Source organism: Apodemus sylvaticus, chromosome 14, assembly GCF_947179515.1.
Source record: "Apodemus sylvaticus chromosome 14, mApoSyl1.1, whole genome shotgun sequence".
NCBI lineage: Eukaryota > Metazoa > Chordata > Mammalia > Rodentia > Muridae > Apodemus > Apodemus sylvaticus.
Window position 1 is genome coordinate 23,419,657 of NC_067485.1, and position 20,787 is coordinate 23,440,443.

The 20,787-nt window shown below is 45.9% G+C and overlaps 1 long non-coding RNA gene across 1 annotated transcript; it reads right to left on the reverse strand.

Moving 5' to 3' along the window:
- Positions 1 to 11,401: 11,401 nt before the first annotated feature.
- On the reverse strand, positions 11,402 to 16,796 carry LOC127665069 (uncharacterized). The gene is made up of 3 exons (XR_007973312.1): positions 16,646 to 16,796; positions 13,014 to 13,180; positions 11,402 to 12,672 (listed from the first exon to the last, which is right to left on the reverse strand). It is a non-coding gene; the product is annotated as an uncharacterized LOC127665069 (long non-coding RNA).
- Between the last annotated feature and the right edge of the window lie 3,991 nt (positions 16,797 to 20,787).

Below are 20,787 nucleotides of genomic sequence, written 5' to 3' on the forward strand. Positions count from 1 at the left end.
TCTCTGCCCTTGGGAAGCTGGAGTACAAGGAGAGAAAAACAGGGGAATGTGGATCTGCTGAGGATAAAAACTACAGGACATCTGAGGCGTTAGGGGAGCTGGTGGATCGCTCGTATTGTTGTTGATGGCGGCAGTTGCCATTCTGAGCGTAAGGTCGTGAAGGAACGCCACGGGATATTTGAGTGGAGACTTGAAGCGAGTTTGTGATTACAGGAAAGCAGGGTTCCACAAGCCAAGGTAGAGCCATTGCTGAAGCTCTAAGACAAAGGGGGGCCATTGCTGAAGCTCTGGGACAAAAGGGGGGTGCTTGGGGAGTTGAGGAATAAACAGAGAGGTCAGTTCATAAGCTGGGTCCCCAAGCAGTGGTGTGCATGGTGGCACTCAGAACATGTGGTGTTTCTTAGGAAGTTCTCAGGGGGCAGAGCTGCAGAAAACAAGTAGAGGAAGGAACGAGCCTGCATAGATGAGCCACACAATACAGCAAATGCTTTAAACACGTGCATGTGCAGACACACAGACATAGACATGCACACACAGACACACACACATGCACGCACACACAGACAGACAGACACACACACATAGACATGCACACACAGACACACACACATGCATGCACACACAGACAGACAGACACACACACATAGACATGCACACAGACACACAGACATAGACATGCACACACACACACACAGTCACACACACAGACACACACACATGCACACACAGACAGACACACACACACACATAGACATGCACACACACACATACACACACACACACACACACACACACACACACACACGCACACAGACAGACAGACAGACAGACACACACACACACACACACACACATGGGGATTAGAGGACCCAGTGAATACTGAGAGGCTTTTCCAGTTGAGAAAAGTCAGGCCTTACACCCCATGTAGTTTAGTTAGAGCGCTACATCAATGAGACTGGGATGGGATGGGATGGGATGGGATGGGATGGGATGGGATGGGATGGGATGGGATGCTGTCGGAAGCCCTGCTATTCAGCCTTGAGAACTGAGCTCCAGAATATTCCAGTGGATAAAGATTGGGGAGATAAGGAGAAAACAACAGGAGCTGGAGAGATGGCTCAGCGGTTAAGAGCACTGACTGCTCTTCCAGAGGTCCTGAGTTCAATTCCCAGCACCCACAAGGTGGCTCACAGCCATCTGTAATGAGATCTGACACCCTCTTCTGGAGTGTCTGAAGACAGCTGCAGTGTACTCACATATAATAAATAAATAAATAAACCTTTAAAAAGAAAAGGAGAAAACAACAAGGAGTGATCAGGAAGCAAGAGGAGAAGCATCAAATAAGGATGGTCAAGATGTCAAGTAAAGAGGGAATTCTGCTGGCATGATCCCAGCACTCAGGAGGCAGAGGCAGGTAGATCTCTGAGTTCAAGGGCAGCCTGGTCTACAGAGTGAGTTCTGAGATAGCAGGGGCTACACAGAGAAACCCTGTCTCAGAAAAAGAAAGAAAGAAAGAAAGAAAGAAAGAAAGAAAGAAAGAAAGAAAGAAAGAAAGAAAGAAAGAAAGAAGAAGGAAGGAAGGAAGGAAGGAAGGAAGGAAGGAAGGAAGGAAGGAAGGAAGGAAGGAAGGAAGGAAGGAAGGAAGGAAGGAAAGAAGGAAGAAAGGAAGAAAGAAAAGAAAAAAGGAGTTCAGAGCAAAAAGAGTAATGTAGCACTGTGAGAACAACTTAGCAGACAATGGAGCTGACTTTGCTAGATTTGGTTGGTGTCCTAAAAAAAAAAAAGGAGCTTAAGAGGCGGTAACTTGATCTAAATGGAGTCAAGACATAGAGGAGAGAAAATAAGTCTATTAGCTTGGACAACTTCTGAAGGAGATTGTAGGGAAACAGGAGCAAAGAGAAGAGGAAGTGGTTGGAGTAGATGTTGGACCAAGAATAAGCCAGCAAGCCAGGGGGAGCTCCTGGTTCTGGCTCCAAGTGTGGGCTGAGCCACATCTGTGGGCACTACAGTGTGGAAAGCCCAGGTGCTAAAGGCTTGGTCCCCGGCACGTTGGGAAGATGGAGGAGCCCTTAAGATGTGGGATCTAGTGAAGGGGCTTCTGGTCATCAAGGATGCGCCTTTAAGGGGATATTGGCACACCAGTCTTTTCTCTTCCCCGCTCTCCTGTTCTGGTCCTGAGGTGAACATTTTGCTACATGATGCGGACAAGTCACACTGCCTCACAGAGCCGATGCATCATGAGAGGAACCTCCAAGACTAGGGGCTGGGGAGATGGAGATGGAGCAACTACACAAGCGGGAGGGCCTGAGCTCGGATCTCCAGCACACTCGGATAAAGCCAGGCACGGCAGGGCACCCCTGTAATCCCAGCAATGGGAAGGCAGACGTGCAGACCCCTGTGGCTCACAAAGACTGGCAGCCTAGTGAAATCGGTGAGCCCCAGGTTCGGTGAGAGACCTTGTCTTGAAAGATAAGATGGAGAAGTGATTGAGGAGGACATCCAAAGATAGCTTTGGGCCTACACACACACAAGCACATATGAGCATGTACACACATACACACACACACACACACACAGGAGCCCACATATGAGAACAAATGTTCACACACACACAGAGACACACATCTCAGACACACACACATCACACACATGTACACATATCACACATACACACAGAAGCCCACATATGAGAACACATGTTCACACACACAGAGACACACATCTCTCTCTCTCTCTCTCTCTCTCTCTCTCTCTCTCTCTCACACACACACACACACACACACAGGAGCCCACATATGAGAACAAATGTTCACACACAGAGAGAGACACACATCTCTCACACACACACATCACACACATCACACACATGTACACACATCACACACATCACACACATGTACACACATCACACATACACACAGAAGCCCACATATGAGAACACATGTTCACACACACAGAGACACATCTCTCTCTCTCTCTCTCTCTCTCTCTCTCTCACACACACACACACACACACCACATCACATCACATATACTCTAAAAAGAAAAAGAAACGAAACCTCCCAAACTGGAAACCAAGTAAAGCTTTTCTCTCTGTAAACGGATTGATCCTCTCAGCCTTTTGGTGCAGCAGGAGAAAGTTGACTAACACACGTAGGCACAACTGGGACAGCTGCGCAGAGGCTCCTGAAATGGAAGAGGAGAGCAGTGTGCCCTGGCAAGGGAGCTGAGTGGAGGCGAGGGCATCGGGATGCACACGCACCTCCTCATCCAGAAGTGAGTTTCTATGGAGGTTGACAAGTCGGATAGGGACTCCGTTTTATGAAAAAAAAATCTGTGCTTATTTTAACTACAGTGGAGAAATTATTTAAAGGAAAACAGTGGAGATTTTAACCAGGAAAGCTCTCCAAACAGAGGCCAACTATAAGAATTTCCATGCATTTATTTTCCAAACCATGGTACACCTATAATCATACTTCTGCTCCTCTCTCCACCTAGCACAGAGCTAAAAGCCCTTACATAGTATTTCTTCAAATTGTCACAGAGGTTTAAAAACAACACGCCTTGAGGCCATCATAGTACAGTTATGAGATGAAAGCATGGCACTCATTTTCAAAAACTAAAGCATGGAACAGGAGAATTATTTTTCCAGATGTTGCTGAATAAATGCCCAATCAAGCCTGGTAGTAAAGCGGAGACCAAGAAAGAATTCAGGGCACAAAGCCAGTCACACTCAGGACCTAAAGGAGACGCATATCAGGAGCCTCAGGGTGTTTTCCAGGTTTGGGGGAAAGGTCTTAAGACATTAAAAGACCAGAGGCTGGGGAGATGACTGTTGTAAAGTAGCCACCATGAAAACACGAGGAAAGGAGTTTATATCCCCCAAACCTGCTACGCTGGGTTCAGCAGTGTGTGCTGGTAACCCCAGCACCAGTTGGAAGAGATGGGCACATCCCTGGAGCACACTGGTCAGCAGCCTAGCCAGATCTATGAATTCCAGGTCAGAGAAAGAGACTTTGTTTCAAAAAATGAGGTGGAAAGGCCAAAAAGATGACTCAGCGAAGTGGTTGTTAACCTGTGGTTGCAACTCCTTTCAGGAGGGTCACCTTAGGTGTCACCTAAGACCACCTACATATTAAATATTTTACATTACAATGCATAGCAGTAGCAAAATTACAGTTATGAAGTAGCAGTGAAAATAATTTTATGGCTGGGGTGATGGCGACACAAGGAAACTGTAGTAGGAAACTGTCTTATGGATCGCAGCACTGGGGGGGGGCGGGGGGGGGGGGGGGGCGGGTTGGGTGTTGAGAACTGCTAACTCAGCAGGTTAAAAAAAAAAAAAGCTCACTTGTTGGGCAAACCTGACAACCTGAGTTCAGTTCGGAGAGAAGAAACTCCAGAAAGTTGTCTTCTGGTCTCCTCGTGCATGCTACCACACACAATGCCTGCCCCCACATGTGTGCGTGCACATACGTGTATTCACACACATATGGCATGTAAAGAGCAGCATGTAATAAAATATTTATCAATAGGTAGAACACAGCTGTCCACAATATGGGAGTGAGTACAAAGGACATGCGCACCCCCTGAACACCCTCACAGAGGACAGGGGGACGGTTTTGGTTTACACTAAGAATCTGGTGCTTAGAAATTCGAGGCTGGAGTATGTCACCTTGAGAGTGATGCCCTTAAGGGGAGCACGCTGTTCAGCCTTTCCCTCTACCCTCAGCCTACTCTATAATTCTTCAGGTGGCATCTGAAACATCACTTGATCAGAAAAGCTTTTTCCATCCTGCAAGACATCCCATCTGAATCCAGCTGTGGAATGAGTCATTGACAAGATACATATGTGTTTAGCAAGGTATGCAGGCATCCTATTTAATAAGGTACTTTGGAGGCCATATGCAGATGTTCGTGAGCTGTGCCAATAGTGTAGATTCAAAGGACTAAGCAAGAGAAAGTTCTGCACCTCCCAGGGTCACTGTGATTTAAAGTCTGTAAGCAGTTTGTCTGTGTGGAGAGGACAGGGCTTCTGCACATAAAGGCTCCTCCTTCCCCTTCTCCAGGACTCTAATGACTGCCACCAGAGGTGCCAATCATGAATGTCCTATATAAAATAGAAAATTGTGATGGCTTAGTGTCACTTGATTTTATTTATTTACAGTCAGTTAGAAGACACACACACACACACCAGCCAGGCAGTGGTGGTGGCACACGCCTTTAATCCCAGGACTTAGGAGGCAGAGGCAGGCGGATTTCTGAGTTCCAGGCCAGCCAGGTCTACAGAGTGAGTTCCAGGACAGCCAGAGAAACCCTATCTCAAAAAAACAAACAACAACAAAAAAAAACCCCAAAAACAAACAAACAAAAAAGATACACACCATGTGTGTCTCTAGGAGGGCCTTTCTGGAGACTTAATTGATCAGGGAAGACCCGCCCTGAATGTGAGCGATATTATTCCATGGGATGGGGTCTTGGACAGAACAAAAAAGAAAACCATAAAAAGCCATCATTTATCTCTTTGCTTCCTGTTCCTCTGGGAACGGCCACACACTCCTTCTTCCAGGACTTCCATGCCACGATAGACTGTCCCTTCTTGAACTGCAGGACAAACCTTCCTGCCGTTACGCTATTTTTCTGCCCAGCATTTTTCTAACAGTAAGGAACTCCTAGACATACAAATCAATGCAGGTCTCAGTCTCTAACCTTTGACTCTGCCTCGTTACCCGCCATGGTCTCTTCTGATGTTTTTACACGCTCGTCCGCCTGTTGGCTTACTGTCTCCTTCCCACGAGAGCCAGGCATCTGTTTTGCCCACTGTTGCATCTCCAGAACCTGGAAGAATGCCTGAAAAACAGAAGACATCAGATAAGTGTTGAAGGAATGGATGATTCCATCGTCAATGTCAGACTTCAAGAAGAGCAGGCTGCCAGGGTACAACGTGAGCCCTCCCAACCTAGAGAGACTCCGGAGTCCCCGTAAAATATAAAGACTCAACAGTTTCTTACTTTCTTTGATTTCTTTCTATGGCTTCTCTTTTGTTCTTTCTTGGGGGATCTTTTTTCCCAGTTCTTATATCTTCTCCTGGCTTTGGCTTCCTGTTACCTCTTAGATTAGAACAATCCCCCCCCTAAGAAACAGCCTGCCCCATCACGGCCAGCTCCAGCTCTGCCTTGGCTCTTGCTATCCAGCTGAGTATCTATCCCACATGCTGAGGTTTGAATGTAAAATGCCCCCCACCACGGGATCGTGTAGCACTCGGTTCCAGCTGGTGTCCGCGAGTTGGAAGGTTGTAGGATGTTTTTAAGTGGAGGACCCTCACTAGGACCAGGTTACTCTGGGCAGGAGTTGAAGTTCTGTAGACAGGTCCAACATCCTGCTCAGCTGTGTGTTTCCGGGCAGTAGATGCACTCTGACCAGTCAGCCACTTCCTTTTCAACCACGATGAAGGTGTCTCTCAAACTATAAGCCAGAATGAGCCAGTCCTTCCTTAAACTGCTTCCCTCCTCCCCCAGGCATTTTGTCCCAAGAACAAGAGACGTCGCTTATAGATGACATCACTTATATATGGTGCCTTGTAAGGCAGACCATTTCAGCCACGCCAATCACGTTCCAAGAAAGGCATTCCCCTGCCCATTCATCCCAGGAGAAGATTCTTAAGCAAGCTCCCCACTAGACAGACAGGGACTTAATGGATGTCTGTTGAAAGAACAAGTGAAAAATTAAAAATTAGTTTGGTAACAGCAAAGAATAGCAGCCCTCGGGTTGAATGACTTCAAGAAATAGAAACCCTGAAGACTTTGGGAGAGGGTCCCCCATATGGAAGATAAGGATGAGGACTCTCTCTCTCTCTCTCTCTAGTCTGTTAGTGGAGTTTAAATGAGAGTGTATAGCATGCCATGAACACACTTAGCAAAGTACAGACGCTGGTGTATAATTAAAAAAAAAAAAAACCTTAATTCCCCCACTTTCAGCTGTATTTTCTTCATGAGGCCTAAAGTCTCTTGATCACACAGTTGAGATCTAAATAGAAGGCAACTATCATATGCCTAGAACACTGTGCTTCCGAGTTATGTAATGACTCATTATGTAACATAGCATCTAGGTATACACGTCTTTGGTGTAAAATGAGTTTTAGCTAAAGTGTATGGTTCCCTCTTCCCTAAGCAATATGGTATTTTCTTTTTTTCTCTTTATTTTATTCTTTTCAGTGCTGGGAATCAGATCCCAAGTGATGCCGGGGCTCAGAGGATAGCTGAGGGACCTGTGTGTTCTTGGTGTGCACAAGGCCCTGGGTTAATGCCTTGGCAGGAGACAGGGGAGAGGAAGGAGGAAGAAGTGTGGAGGGACCACTAACGCACATCGTAAACACCACTGAGGGGATGCAGGAAGAGGAGGAGGAAGAGGAGGAGGAAGAGCAAGAGTCAGGAGGAAAGAACAGGCAAAGGAGAAAGAGAAAAGAGGAGAGAGCACTAATGGTTCAATTCACTTTGCGCACACACTTAGGATGGATACATTTTTAGTGCTTTATCATTTAAAATACTGTCATGGAGCAGTAGCATTTAGACCTTGTGGAGGCTTTCTGGGGATGCAGACTCTAAAGCACTGCTCAGATCTAACGATCCAGAACCTGTGTATCAATAAGATGCCCGGCATTCCATGTGCACCGGAGAGTCCGAGAAGTACGACTTTCTGGAATTAGGAGGTACTGCATCATTTGTCCGATCAGCATGGAATCACGCTGTTTAAAACCAGAGGGCAGATGCGGCGTGATGGAGGAGGTAAATCTCCCGCAGTTGGAAGCCTTCCTTCTTGCTCTCAGTGCCTCTCCTCCAAACCTTCCCTTAAATGCAACTTGCCAACATCCAGCTCCCCTCCCCGCCACCTTCCTGCTCTCCTCTCCTGATGCTGACACACAGACACACGCCTCCACACACCAGGGGTGAATATCATGAACCTATTTATCTTTTTTTTTTTTTTTTTTTTTTTACAATTCTGCAGTTCACTTTCAGTAGAAACGATGTAGCATCAATCTGTTACTGTTTGGCTCCAGGAAAGGGATGAAGCTTAGTAGCTTGAGACTGTGCTTTGATTATAAAACGTCCCCCAAAGGCTGTCATGTCTGAGCACTACTTGGTCCCCAGCTGGCAGTGCTGTCTGGGAAGGCTATGGGCCTTTTAGGAGGTGGAGCCTGCATGGAGGAAGTATGTCACAGGTGGCAGGTTTTGAGCCTGGACTCACTTCCTGTCCTCTCTCCCTCCCTCCCTCCCTCCCTCCCTCCCTCCCTCCTCCCTCCCTCCCTCCCTCCCTCCCTCCTCCCTCTCTCCCTCCCTCCCTCTGTCCCTCCTTCCCTGACTGCCTGGCTGGCTCCAGGCAGCTACTGCTTGGCTTCCTCATCAGGATGCTCTGCTCTGGAACCATAAACCAAAATAAACCATTTTCTCCTCTTGGTTGCATTTGTCAGGATATTCTATCGCAGTAACGGAAAAGTCTTTTCTGTGTGATCGTTCTCACATAAATCTCATCTTGGGTCATAAGGAGCATCCTCTGCTGGCTGTCTGACACTGTAGCTATTGGAAGTTTTCCCCCTCATGCTGGGGACTAGACCCAGGTTTTCTTTTCCGGTAGAAAAGTACTCTGTCCCTAAACTACTTCCTCAGACCCAAGCTTGTCTGGGTGATGTGGACATAATGCATTGTGATAACTTTATTTCACACACATGTAAAGTGGCACAGATCAGTTAGTCCTCCTCACCTATCCATGAGAAATACACACACACACATATGCACACATGCACACACATATACATATCTATACATACATATAAGAATTGGGTGCTATTCTGCAACAACCAAAAAGGTAGTTTTGTTTGTTTTGATTTTTGTTGTTGTTAAAGAAAATCTGTGTTTTAAATTATGCCTAAGGAAGATAAACAGGGATAGTCTCTAAAATGTACATTTTAAATCCATACCTCAACAAATCTACCAGAACTAGATTTCTGAGGAGTATGAACTCACCAGAAAGCTATCTCAGAATGTGCAGCCATCCTGTGTTAAAACAGCCAGAAATCTCTGAATGTGAGTCATTCCCTGAAGATGGGTCTGCGGATTGACTTGATCTCTAGCCAGGTCTCAACACACTTTTAAAGGAAACTGGCAAGCTCATTCTAAAATGTCACAATGAAACCCATCATTTTGTATGCAAACTAAAAAAAAATTCAAAACCTATGGAATTTTTCAAAGGACATGGAAAAACCAAGAATTTAAAAATAGTAGAACGAAGTTTGACAAATTACATTGACTAATTTCAATGCTAATCTTTAAAGTTATGAATAAGCAAGATAATGTGATACAGGTGCAAAGGGAAATAAATAAATTAAGTAATAGAGCAAAGTCGAGAAGCCAGAGTCAAATATAGGTTCCACTGCCTACTAACAAAAGGGCTAGTAATTCAAAGAGTAAAGGTTGTTTTTGTTGTTTTTTTTTTTTTTCAAATATAACATGCTGGATACCCATACAAAGAAACACATGAGCCTTTATCATGAAGTTTATCTTCACAGCATATACAAAATTGCACTTGAAATAAAAACAAACTTAGAGCTTTAAAAAGCTGGAATTATAAAATTACTAAAGAGGGACTGGGGATAGAGCTCAGGGGGTGGGGTGCTCTGTCCAGCGTGCACACAGCTCCAAGTTTGATCCTTTACACCGTGTGAACCTGGCCTGGCAGCACATGCTAATAATGCCGGCACCCTAGATCTAGAGGTAGGAGAGTCAGAAAGCCAGGATCCCATCCGACTGCACGGTGGGGTTTAGGTCACCTTAGGTTTCACGTGACTGTCCCATGCTTGTAGAAGAAAAGATAGGTTTAAAGAGTCTCCACACTCTAAAGTTGTTGAGAAGACTTTTGTGGAACACAAAGGCATGAACAATAAAATTAAAAATTAATAAATTAAACCCTGTCTTAGTTTCCTTTCCTGTTACTGTGGTACAATAATCCAACCAAAACAGCTTAAGGAGAAAGAGTTTAGCCTGGTGCTGGTGGTGCTGCCAGCCTTTTCTGTCAGAGCTCTCTGCAACCAAAGGCAAAAGCATTTCTGTGAGTTCAAGGCCAGCCTGGTTTACAGCGCAAGTTTCAGGACAGCCAGGGCTATACAGAGAACCTCTGTATTGAACACTACCACCCTGCCCCCTGAAAGGGAGAAAAGGTTTACAGTTCCAGACAGATACAATCCGACACGTTGGGGTGCTGGGGGAGGTAGAGGAACAGGTGCAGAAGGCTGGCCAATGACATCATCGCATCTGCTTTCAGGAAGCAGAGTGTGAACAGGAAACAGGGCTGGACTAGAAGGGCTCAAGGCTTGCTCCCCAGGGACCCACTGCCTCTGGGGAAACGCCACCTCCTAAAGGTTTCATAGCCTCCCAAACAACACAGTGTATGGGAGACACAACACTCAAACCATTATGACTCCACCCAACTTCAGCTTTTAACATATATGTTGGAAAAGATCTGTATCTATAATGTATAAATAAGTCCAAAGGTCATCCAATGAGAAAACAAAACTCAATTTTTAAAATCTGGAAAGAAGATTTTAAACAAGCATTTTGCCAAAAAAGATATGACGTCAGCCAATAAGCATATGAAAAACGATCAATATTTCTGCCAGTCGCAGACAGGTCAAAACTACAGTATGGGGGCTGGAAGAAGGCTAGTGAGTGGTTCAGAGCACTTGTCCCTCTTCCGGGGGACTCAGGTTGGATTCCCAGCACCCATGTGGGGGCTCACAACCATCTGTAATGCCAATCCTGGTAGATCCTGTGCCCTCTTCTGGCCTTTCATGGCACCGGGCAGACAAAACACCCATACAACAATAATAGTAACTATAATAGTAGTAGTAGTAGTAATAGTAATAATAATAATGATGATGATTTTTTTAAATAAAATAGGATACTACAACACAGCCTCTGAAACAGCTAAATCTTACATCTGACAACATCAAATGGTGGTAAGGAAAAAGACAAACTCATGGAGCTAAGTACAAGGGGGTCAAGCACTTTGGAAAGGAGATGGGTTGTCACTTACAAAGTCACATTACTTCTACCACCCAGCAGTCCCATTCCTAAGAGAAATGAAAACATGCCCACACAAGAAGTCATAAACACTGCGGGTGACACCCACACCTTTATTCTCACTTCTATGAAGCCTTAGGGAAAGGTACAAGCAGAGAATCGGTGATTCCAAGACCAGAGAGGGAGAAAGGAACAGCAGAGATTATTTTGTGATGAAATATTCAAAATCTTGGTTAGGATGAGGATTACATGGAAGTGTATGTAAATGTTTTTCCTGAGTGGTTCTCTGTAGGTGATCTATGCTTCCATTATATAGATTCTACAAAAAGAAAAAAAAAAGAATTAAAAATGGGAAGTTGAAAAAGAGTAAGATACAATGTCTGAAATGAAATATCCAATTTTGTGTGAAATATTTGTGGAAGAGCTACTTAGGTCAGGTTTGATCCCAAGCCCCACATGAGGGAAAGAGAAAACTGACTCCTGAAAATTGCTCTCTGACCTCTCACACACATGTAGATGTGCATGTGTACACACACACACACACACACACACACATAATTTATTTTTTAAAATGCCATCCACAGAATACAAAAGAAATTGAGACTAAAAACCTTGTAACTGAAGTTTAAGGTACAATTCGAAGCTAAAACAGCCCCACCAGCTAGGCTTAGCCACACACCCTAAAATGTCAACCAAATATGCCCAAAAGCAGAGAAAAGAGTGTTAGTCAATGTGGTTAGATTGAGAAATCCAGATGGGGAGGGTCCTCCATCTTTCCCATACTGACATGAGCTTTAGAATTAAATAGCAGAGTAATTGGGGCAAAGGTAACAGGTGTGCATAATTAAGCAACCCTGCGCGGGGTGGTGGTGGTGCACGCCTATAATCCCAGTAGTCTGGGGGGCAGAGGCCGGCAGATTTCTGAGTTCGAAGCCAGCCTGGTCTACAGAGTGAGTTACAGGACAGCCAGGGCTACACAGAGAAACCCTATCTCGAAAAACCCAAATCCGAAAAAATAAAAAACAAAAACAAAACAAAAAAAGCAGCCTTGGTCTAGTGAGGTTTGGTGGCTCAATGTCTCAGTTCCGGTTCTAGAAGATGTTGTAGAAGTCTCTTGCTTGAGAGGGAAGCAAGTGGGGAAGAGTCTCATATGGAGTGATATGTTGTGAAATACTGCCATTTCTGGAGTCCTAGATGACTGCAGGTTTGGGAAATGACTGGAGACTTTTGGAGTCCTTTCATGGAGGAGTCTAGAACAGGAAGTTGTGAGGGACGACAGTGTGATACATTGGTTATTCTTATCACTGGGCCTTAAACGTTGCGAGTAACGTGCTGGTGTGCAGAGGGAAGCAGGTGACCCACCACCAGGAAGATATGCAGAACGCAGGCGGAGATGCCAGGCCATCCCGCCTCAGTTACATTATGGGCTCAGGAGAGAAGTCAATGCTTTCAGGAAAGGCAGCTTCTGGGTACCGGTTACAACTGGAAGGCCTGATCTGGTTTCAGCTGGATGGCCTGATGACATCACTTCTCTGGGGAGCACCTGCTGCCTCACTGACACCCTGGCAACCTGGAGGATGGATTGCCTCCCACCCCAAATCTTCATGGGGAGACAGATCAGAAATGAAAAGATAAACAGCTTAGACCAAAAGGCCGAATGTGTTTGCTAAATAAATCAGCCTCATGATTAGCAGCCTGCAACTGTTTTCAATTAACTTATACACACTCATTTTATGTGAGCATCTCCTCCCCTTCCCTCCCTACCTCTCCCCTCCCCTCCCCTCCCCTCTCCTCCTCTCCCTTCCCCTTCCCTCCTGGTGTTTTTCCCCTTATAATTCAAAAGTTTGAGTGTCAACACTCCTTCAAAATTTCTCTGCCAAAGGTCACAGTGACCTACTTTCTAATCGCCAATTCTAAAGCATTCTCTCATCTTCAATTTACCTAGATCTTGGCTTCACTCGAAATTCTGTCCTTCCAGGCTCGTAGACTTGTAATGTATTTCGTGTCTGAGTGGCCTGTTTATCGATGTCTCCTTCCATCTCTCAGATGACTCCAGCCCAGCCCCCTGTTTTTTATCATTGTACCTTCTGGAGGTCAGCAAGTGTTTTCTGTTAAGAAATCAGATAGTAAATATCTTAGGTTTTGTAGATCACAGGGTGACCTCCATAGATACTGTGTGTGTGTGTGTGTGTGTGTGTGTGTGTGAGTATGTTTATTCTAGTCCTTTGAAATTGTCTCAGCCGTTCCTAGCTCAGTGGCCATGTCTAAGATGAGTTTCTGTCTTCTTGTAATCTTCCCCCTTTTCACCCAGAGAGGTCTTCCCGGTCTAGTCCACCTGTCCTCCCTCGAGCCTTCAGCACCCACCTGGAACCCCACTACCTAAGGAGCAGAGCTTTTATGTCCAGTTTTTCCATTACAAGGGAGCTAAGAGCACCCCCGTATGTTTTCATTCCCAGAAAATTCTAGTTACACAAAAGATAAAAACAGTTCAAGTATCTGAACAGACGTTTCATAAAAGAACAACTGTTGGGCTGGACAGACAGTTCAGTGAGGAAAGGCAAAGGCCGTGCAATCCTGGCAGCCCGAGGTCAATCCCTAGGACCCACATCAAGGTGCAGGAAGAGAGGCGACTCCATCCTTGCCCCATGGCAACATGCGCTCTCCTTCCCTACCAATAATCATTTTTTTAAAAAGAACAATGTGGCATTAAAGCATATTAAAAATACTTTCAACCTAAAACTCAAGAAAAGAGGAGACAGGGGATTTAGCTCAGTGGGAGAGTACTTGCCTAGCAAGCGCAAGGCTCTAGGTTCAGTCCTCAACTCTGAAAAAAAGAAAGAAAAGAAAAAAGGAGACAGGGCCGTCATTTTGGATTGCTGCAGAGGGCCAAGAGGCAGAAGGAGTGCTTTGTTGTCTCATTTTGACATTTAAATATCATGATGAAAACTCCTGGCCTTTAAATTAAGCCCATATTTGGTTTACAAGATGCTTCGTGATCTGTCCCAGCCCTCGCAGCAGCCTCACCGTACCTCTTACCTCACCTTTCCTTCCCCTCCCCTCCCTTCGTCTCATCTCCTTTCTTTAATATAAGGTCTGCCCCCTGTAGCCAGGGCTTGTCTTGAGTTCACTCTGTAGCCAAGGATGGCCTCCCGAGTATAGGGGTTATGGGCCTGAACCACCATATTCAGCTTATTTCTTTCTTTCTGTTTCCAGAAAAGTCTCTATCTCATCTTCCCTGTGAGGCCTTCGCGTGGTGCCCTGACCTTCCTTTCACCCCTTCCTCAGCTACTACTGTGGGCCAAACTGTCCCTAAAAGTAAAAAAATCATACCTAGCTGAGCACAGTGGTGGACCTGTAATCTCAGCATTCAGGAGGTGGAGGCAGGAGGATTAAGAATTCAAAGCCAGCCTTAGCTACCTATCACAACTCTGTCTCTAAAGCAAACAAAAGTCATACTTGGAAGTTCTAACCCCCAGAGTATTCGTTCTAACCCCCTGAGTGTGGGTTAAAATGGTGGCCCTAGTCCAGCCAGGGCTCAGGTCGCTGGGCGAGGCAGACACGGGAAATTTGACTCTGCTCATCCCACTCCACCTTGGTGGGCGTTGGGCTGTGTGAAGCCGCAGGACCCTGCTGCCTTTCATGGTCCCACAGCTGAGAATCTGAGCAGGTTTGGACATAGGACCATCCCACAAATCGAGAAGTCAGGATGAGGTCACAGAAATGAGCTGACCTGGACACACTAAACCACAGTCTAGGACTGGAAGGGAAGAATGGAACTGTGCTGTCACATGGGTTCCTAAGGCTGGTCAGCCATCACCAGAGGCTGGGGATCATGGAAGGTGTTGAGACTCATGCCTAGAGAAGGAACAGCGGTGCTCATGCGGGCGCCTAAACTTTGGCGTTCAGCCTCCAGATCTGCAGCATTTGAGCAGATCTGAATTGTCTTTCTACTGTTTAAGCCAGGGAGTCACAGAGCCTTGGTAAACCAGCTGAGCCAGCTCTCTCCCTCTCCCTCTCTCCCTCCCCTCTCCCCTCTCCCCCTCCCCCTCCCTCTCCTCTCTCTCTCTCTCCCCTCCCCTCTCTTCTGCCTCTCTCCCTCTCTCTCTCTGGCAGTTATTGCATTATATTTCTTTGTGTTGATTGTTTTTCTCATTGCTACAACTAGACACCTAGCAAGGAGCAGCTTAAGGAGAGAGTGCTTTATCTGAGCCGGGGTTAAGAGGGTCCAGTCCCTCATATGCCATGAGGAAGGCATAGCGACTCCATGACAGTGGGGTCATGAGGTAACTACCTGTTTACCTCTCAGCAGACCAGGAAGCAGAGACAAGATGGGAAGTAGGGCCAGACTATGGGCCTCGACTGTACCCCATCTCAAAGATTCACTTCCTTCAGCTAAGGCCTACTCCTCAAAGGATTCACAGCCTCCCAAAACAGTGACACCAACTGGAGGCCAGGCGTTCAAACACAGGAGCCTGTGAGAGACACTTTTATCTCTAAACATTAACTCTCCATTTGCAACTCCCCTCAGGCAGCTGCTGTGGTCCCTTGTCCCAATCCCTCATCAGTCCAAGAGCTCACGTGGTGACAAGCAAAGGCTTTCTAAGACTGTAAGCGGGCTTCCCCACTGCCCCTGGATGTCAGCCCCACACCCCATTAAACATACCAAGAGGTGTGCACGGTCCACCTTAAGCATTATTTACTGGTGGAAATCTTTGTGAAAGGGCTTCATGATATTGATTCTCTATCCAGTCACTCAATCTGTAGTAATTATTCCTAGGGGGTATGGGGGGCAGTTCATGTTACAAATGTCACTTGAACTTGTATATGGTTGACAGGACATTCTATTCTGCTGCACTTATTTGATTTTGTTATAATTCTTAATACTTTGGGCCTGACTCTCTAGGGAGTAGAAAAGGTTGTGGGTCTTAAGTCTTAAGTTCCTTTGTATGGTACCTAAAGAATCATTTCACACACACACATACACACACACACACACACACACACACACACACACACACACACGTACACATATATGTACACATGCACACATACACACGTGCACATATATACATGAACATATATACATATATACATATATGCACACAGAGCACCCTGAGATTTTCTGGATTTGGTTTTGTTCTATTTTCTGTGCTGGGAGTGACCATGTTCTTGTTGGCTGTCAGCTGCTATAATAAAACCCCATGGCCAAGCCGGGCAGTGGTGGTGCACACCTTTAATCCCAGCACTTGGGAGGCAGAGGCAGGTGGATCTCTGAGTTCGAGGCCAGCCTGGTCTACAAAGTGAGTTCCAGGACAGCCAGGGCTACACAGAGAAACCCTGTTTGGGGGGGGAGGGGGGAAACATGGCCAAGCCGGGCGGTGGTGGCACACGCCTGTAATCCCAGCACCTGGGAGGCAGAGGCAGGTGAATTTCTGAGTTTGAGGCCAGCCTGATCTACAGAGTGAGTTCCAGGACAGCCAGGGCTACACAGAGAAACCCTGTCTCAAAAAACAAAACAACAACAACAAAACAAACAAACAAACAAACACGAAGAAAGATCTGCATTGGCTCACCGCTTCAGAGACTTCAGTCCATGGTCCCGGGCTCTTGATACTGGGTCAGGCTGGGCCTTGGCCACAGTAACATTTGCAGGAGTCTGTTCAGCTCCTGGTGACAAAAAGCAGAGAGAGGGAGAAGGAGAGGGACATGGAGAGGGACAGGGAGAGAGAGAGAGAGAGGCACCGAGGCCACTAGGACACCCCCGCCCCACCCCTTGACTTCCCTTAGTAACCCACTACTTAAAGCTTCGCCCCATTGTCCAAATCTTATTTTAATCTTTATAGTTTTCAAAAAATTTAAATGACAAAATTTCTTTTAGTGTGTGTGTATGTGTGGTGGGTGGGCAGGATGTGTGTGTGGCGGGTGCTGGGGCCGGTAGATACACCTCGTTGGAAGTTAGAGGACCACTTACAGGCGGTTCTCTCCTTCCATCCTGTGAAACCACAGAGAGGTTCAAACTCAGGTTGTCAGGAGGAGCAAGCACCTCCACCAGATGGGCTATCTCACAGGCCCCCACAGCCCACATTTCAAACTGTCCCCCGAAAACAGAGTTTGCATCCGGGAGCCAAGCGACAACACCCGAGCCGATGGGGAGCAGTTGACACTCAAACCATGACTCGGTCTTTTCTGTATTTCTCTGACTATCGCAGATGATTCTTGAGGGTCCGTCATGATCTTTCTCCCTTTGTCTCCACCCAGTGTGGCGAGTGTCAGTACACTCCTTCCTCAAAACCAACAAATAAACAATAACAACAGCAAAAACCCAGGCAACTGTGTGGGGATGCGACCTGAGGGGAAAAAAAAGACCAAGTAAGATAACAACTAATGTTCAGACCTTAAAATTGCAATGCAGAGCTAAACAGGAAGCAAAGAAAAATCCAAGATGCACGTTTTTAATGTGCCTGAACACATTGATGCTACGGCAAGCACTGTATAGCAAAACCATATTATGAGAAACGAATCACCTAGTTTTGCTCCTCTCAGGAGACAGGCGCGAATGCTAATTGTTACAAAATGACCAGTTGGACTGGGTCTCCATCTCTCTCGGCCTTTCCCCTAGACCCTGGCTCAGGGAGGCGAATTTCAGAATAGGCCAAGTGACGGATTCAGAATAAATACTGTGAATTAAGTCCATGGAGGTGATAGCCATGGCGACAGGGTGAGCATCCTCCAGAAGGAAGCAGGCAGGCGCAAGGGGAGGGGGGAGTGGCAGAGTGCGGTTTAATGTGAGGAAACAAAGGCAATTGTATGAAGGGGCAGTGGCTGGCGTTGGCACTCCTGCAGATCCGTTTTGTGAGCCTTGCCTCGCTCTGCCCTCACCACAGCTGGGTCTTGTCATCCGCAGTCCCCACCATAACACTAAAGAAGCCTCGCTAGGGGAAGCTTCGCAGCTGGTGATGCCAGAGCAGACTCGCCTCACTACCCCAGGGCTCTCTGGGGAGTCACATTCCTGTGTCTAGCATTAGGCTAGATTACCTCTGCCTTTGTATCGCTTCCCTTTGTAGCTTTCCAAAAGGAAGACTGATTATAATCATTATTTACCAAATCAGTTCGCTCCGGTGGAAGAAAGGACGCTTCTCCTACCACAGTCTCAAATCCATTTCCCTTGTTTATTTGAGGACAGTCTTGCTAAGGAGCCCAGGCAGCTCTTGAATTTGCAACCTTCCTGCCTTAGCCCTCTACGTGATGCGACTACAGGTATATCCCAGCATGCCAGGCTCAAATTCATTTATCTTGGCATATATTGTAATATTTATGCGTGGGCAGTACTCCCTTGAGTCAAGACCTTATCCATTAAAGTTATTAAACACGTCAGTGGTGCTGCTCCTGTGCCAGGCGTGGTCTCTCCTGACCTGTGTACAACTCATTTAATTAGGGCAGGAACTCTTCATGCACAAGAGGAGCCTGCAGACACACGGTTGGGAATGGCGTCCTCAGCTACACAGGGTTCTTTTGTTTGGGTGTGAGTGTGTGGGTGCGTGCGGGATGTTTGTGGGTGTGGTGGCCCATATACCACAATACACAAAGTTTGGAGGTCAGAGTTGATCCTCACAATGTTGGAGGCTAGATGGCCTGTGAACTTCTGGGTAGGAGCCCAAAGATTACAGATAAAAGCATTACTGTGTCTAGCTTTTTAATTTGGATGCTGGGGATTCAAACTCAAACCATCCGCACTTCCATAGCAAGAATGTTGCCCTCTGAGCCATCTCCCCAGTCCTAGACGTTTTTAGCCATAAGTGTTGATCCTGCCTGTACCTGCTTGACATACCCATTATACAGATGGAGGGATTGAGGCAGGAAAGGAGTCAGAGAAACTCCCTTAGCTAAGGGTTTGATCAATATTTTAATAACTATATAGTAGGAGTCGAAGTTTGATTTTAAAAAATGAAACCTAATTAATTCAGCTTAGTAGCAAGGGTAGGTGTTTCAGGAGGGGGCTAGACTTTATACCACTTTAAAAAGTGTGTGAATTATCAAATTATTTCTAGGAAAATTCACTCTAGCATGTTAAACTAGATTCCAATTAGTTAAGTACTTCCAGATTGACTCTGAAGAGGCACTGTCATGTTCTTAATAAATGTTGATGTCTCACTTATAATCGGGAACAATCGTGTATTAAAATCCTTAAAAGCGAGAAAGAGCTGGCTTTGTTTAGGTTGTCAAGTAATGCTCCTTTACAAGTTGTCTTCGTCAAAGTTCTAGTGCTGTGAAGAGACACTATAACCGCAGACACCCACAGCATTTCATTAGGGTTTACAGTTCAGAGATTGAGTCCATTGTCAGCATGCTGGGAAACATGGTGGCCCACATAGCGTTGGAGAGGTAGCTGAGAGTTTTACATCGAGATTGGCAGGCAGCAGAAAGAGAGAGAGAGGGACATTGGGCCTACCTTGGACTTCTAAAATCCCAAAACCCAACCCCAGTAGCACATTTCCTCCAACAAGACCACACCCACCCCGACAAGGCCACACCCACTCCAACATGGCCACACCCACCATAACAGGACCACACCTAATACCACTCCCTAAGCTTTCAAATATTTCGATCTATGGGAGCCATTCTTATTGACCACCACCACAGGCCCATGGGCTAGCTTGGCAATTTGTTTGCTAAACAGTTTCTTCTTAAATTAATCAAAGATGTCAGCACATTACAAATGAGTGTAAAACAATTTAGAGTCGAGTGAGTTCAACTCACCAAGGTTTTATTGTCCTATAAAAGACAAAATCAGAAAAAAATTTCCAAAGGAGCTACAAGAGAAAAACATGGCAAAATTTTGACAGAATTCAAATCCAGGATAAGACAAGGCATAAATCTAATTTTGGCCTAGCATTGCCTGAGGCTCTAGGGTCAATTCCCAAACATGATAAAAATAAATAAATAAATAGGCTAACAGGTAAATCTGGCTCACAGCTAATTTAAGACAGAGTTTACTTGGGTCTAATTTCTATAATCAACTGTTAAAAAAAAAAAATCTAGAGCCGGGCAGTGGTGGCACACGCCTGTAATCCCAGCACTCTGGAAGACAGAGGCAGGTGGATTTATGAGTTCAAGGCCAGCCTGGTCTACAGAGTGAGTTCCAGGACAGCCAAGGCTATACAGAGAAACCCTGTCTTGAAAAAACCAAATCCAAAAAACCAAAATAATAATAATAATAATAATAATAATAATAATAAATAAAATAAAATCTAGAGACTTCCACGTTAACTTTTCTGAATATAAACATTTGCATTATCACGCAGCTGACATTTGCTGCACAGTAGTGTAGGTTTTCACCTTCTTCGCTGTGCGTGACTCACCTGGGAAGTTAAAGATCCGTATTCTGAAGGCCTGGGCTAAAGTGGGAGAATCTGGAGATCTAAAATGCACCTGGATATGGAGGTGGGCTTTCCAAGCCAGGGCACTGGGACCAGGACGGAAATTCCAGCTTCATTCTTGCTAGATCTGGGTCTTGGGACAAGGCACGGATAGAGTCCTTGTGTGCCTTTGACTGCTTCCTAGGCTGCAAACTGGAGAGGCAGAAAGGTATGTATCACTGGGGAATCTGGATCAAATGCTTTAAAAAAATAGCCAGTTCAAGCAGGGGGAAGAGTGTCCCCTTTTGTTCCTTGAGCATCTGAGTTCACAAAAGTGGCCCCCCTCCCCCATTTTGCAG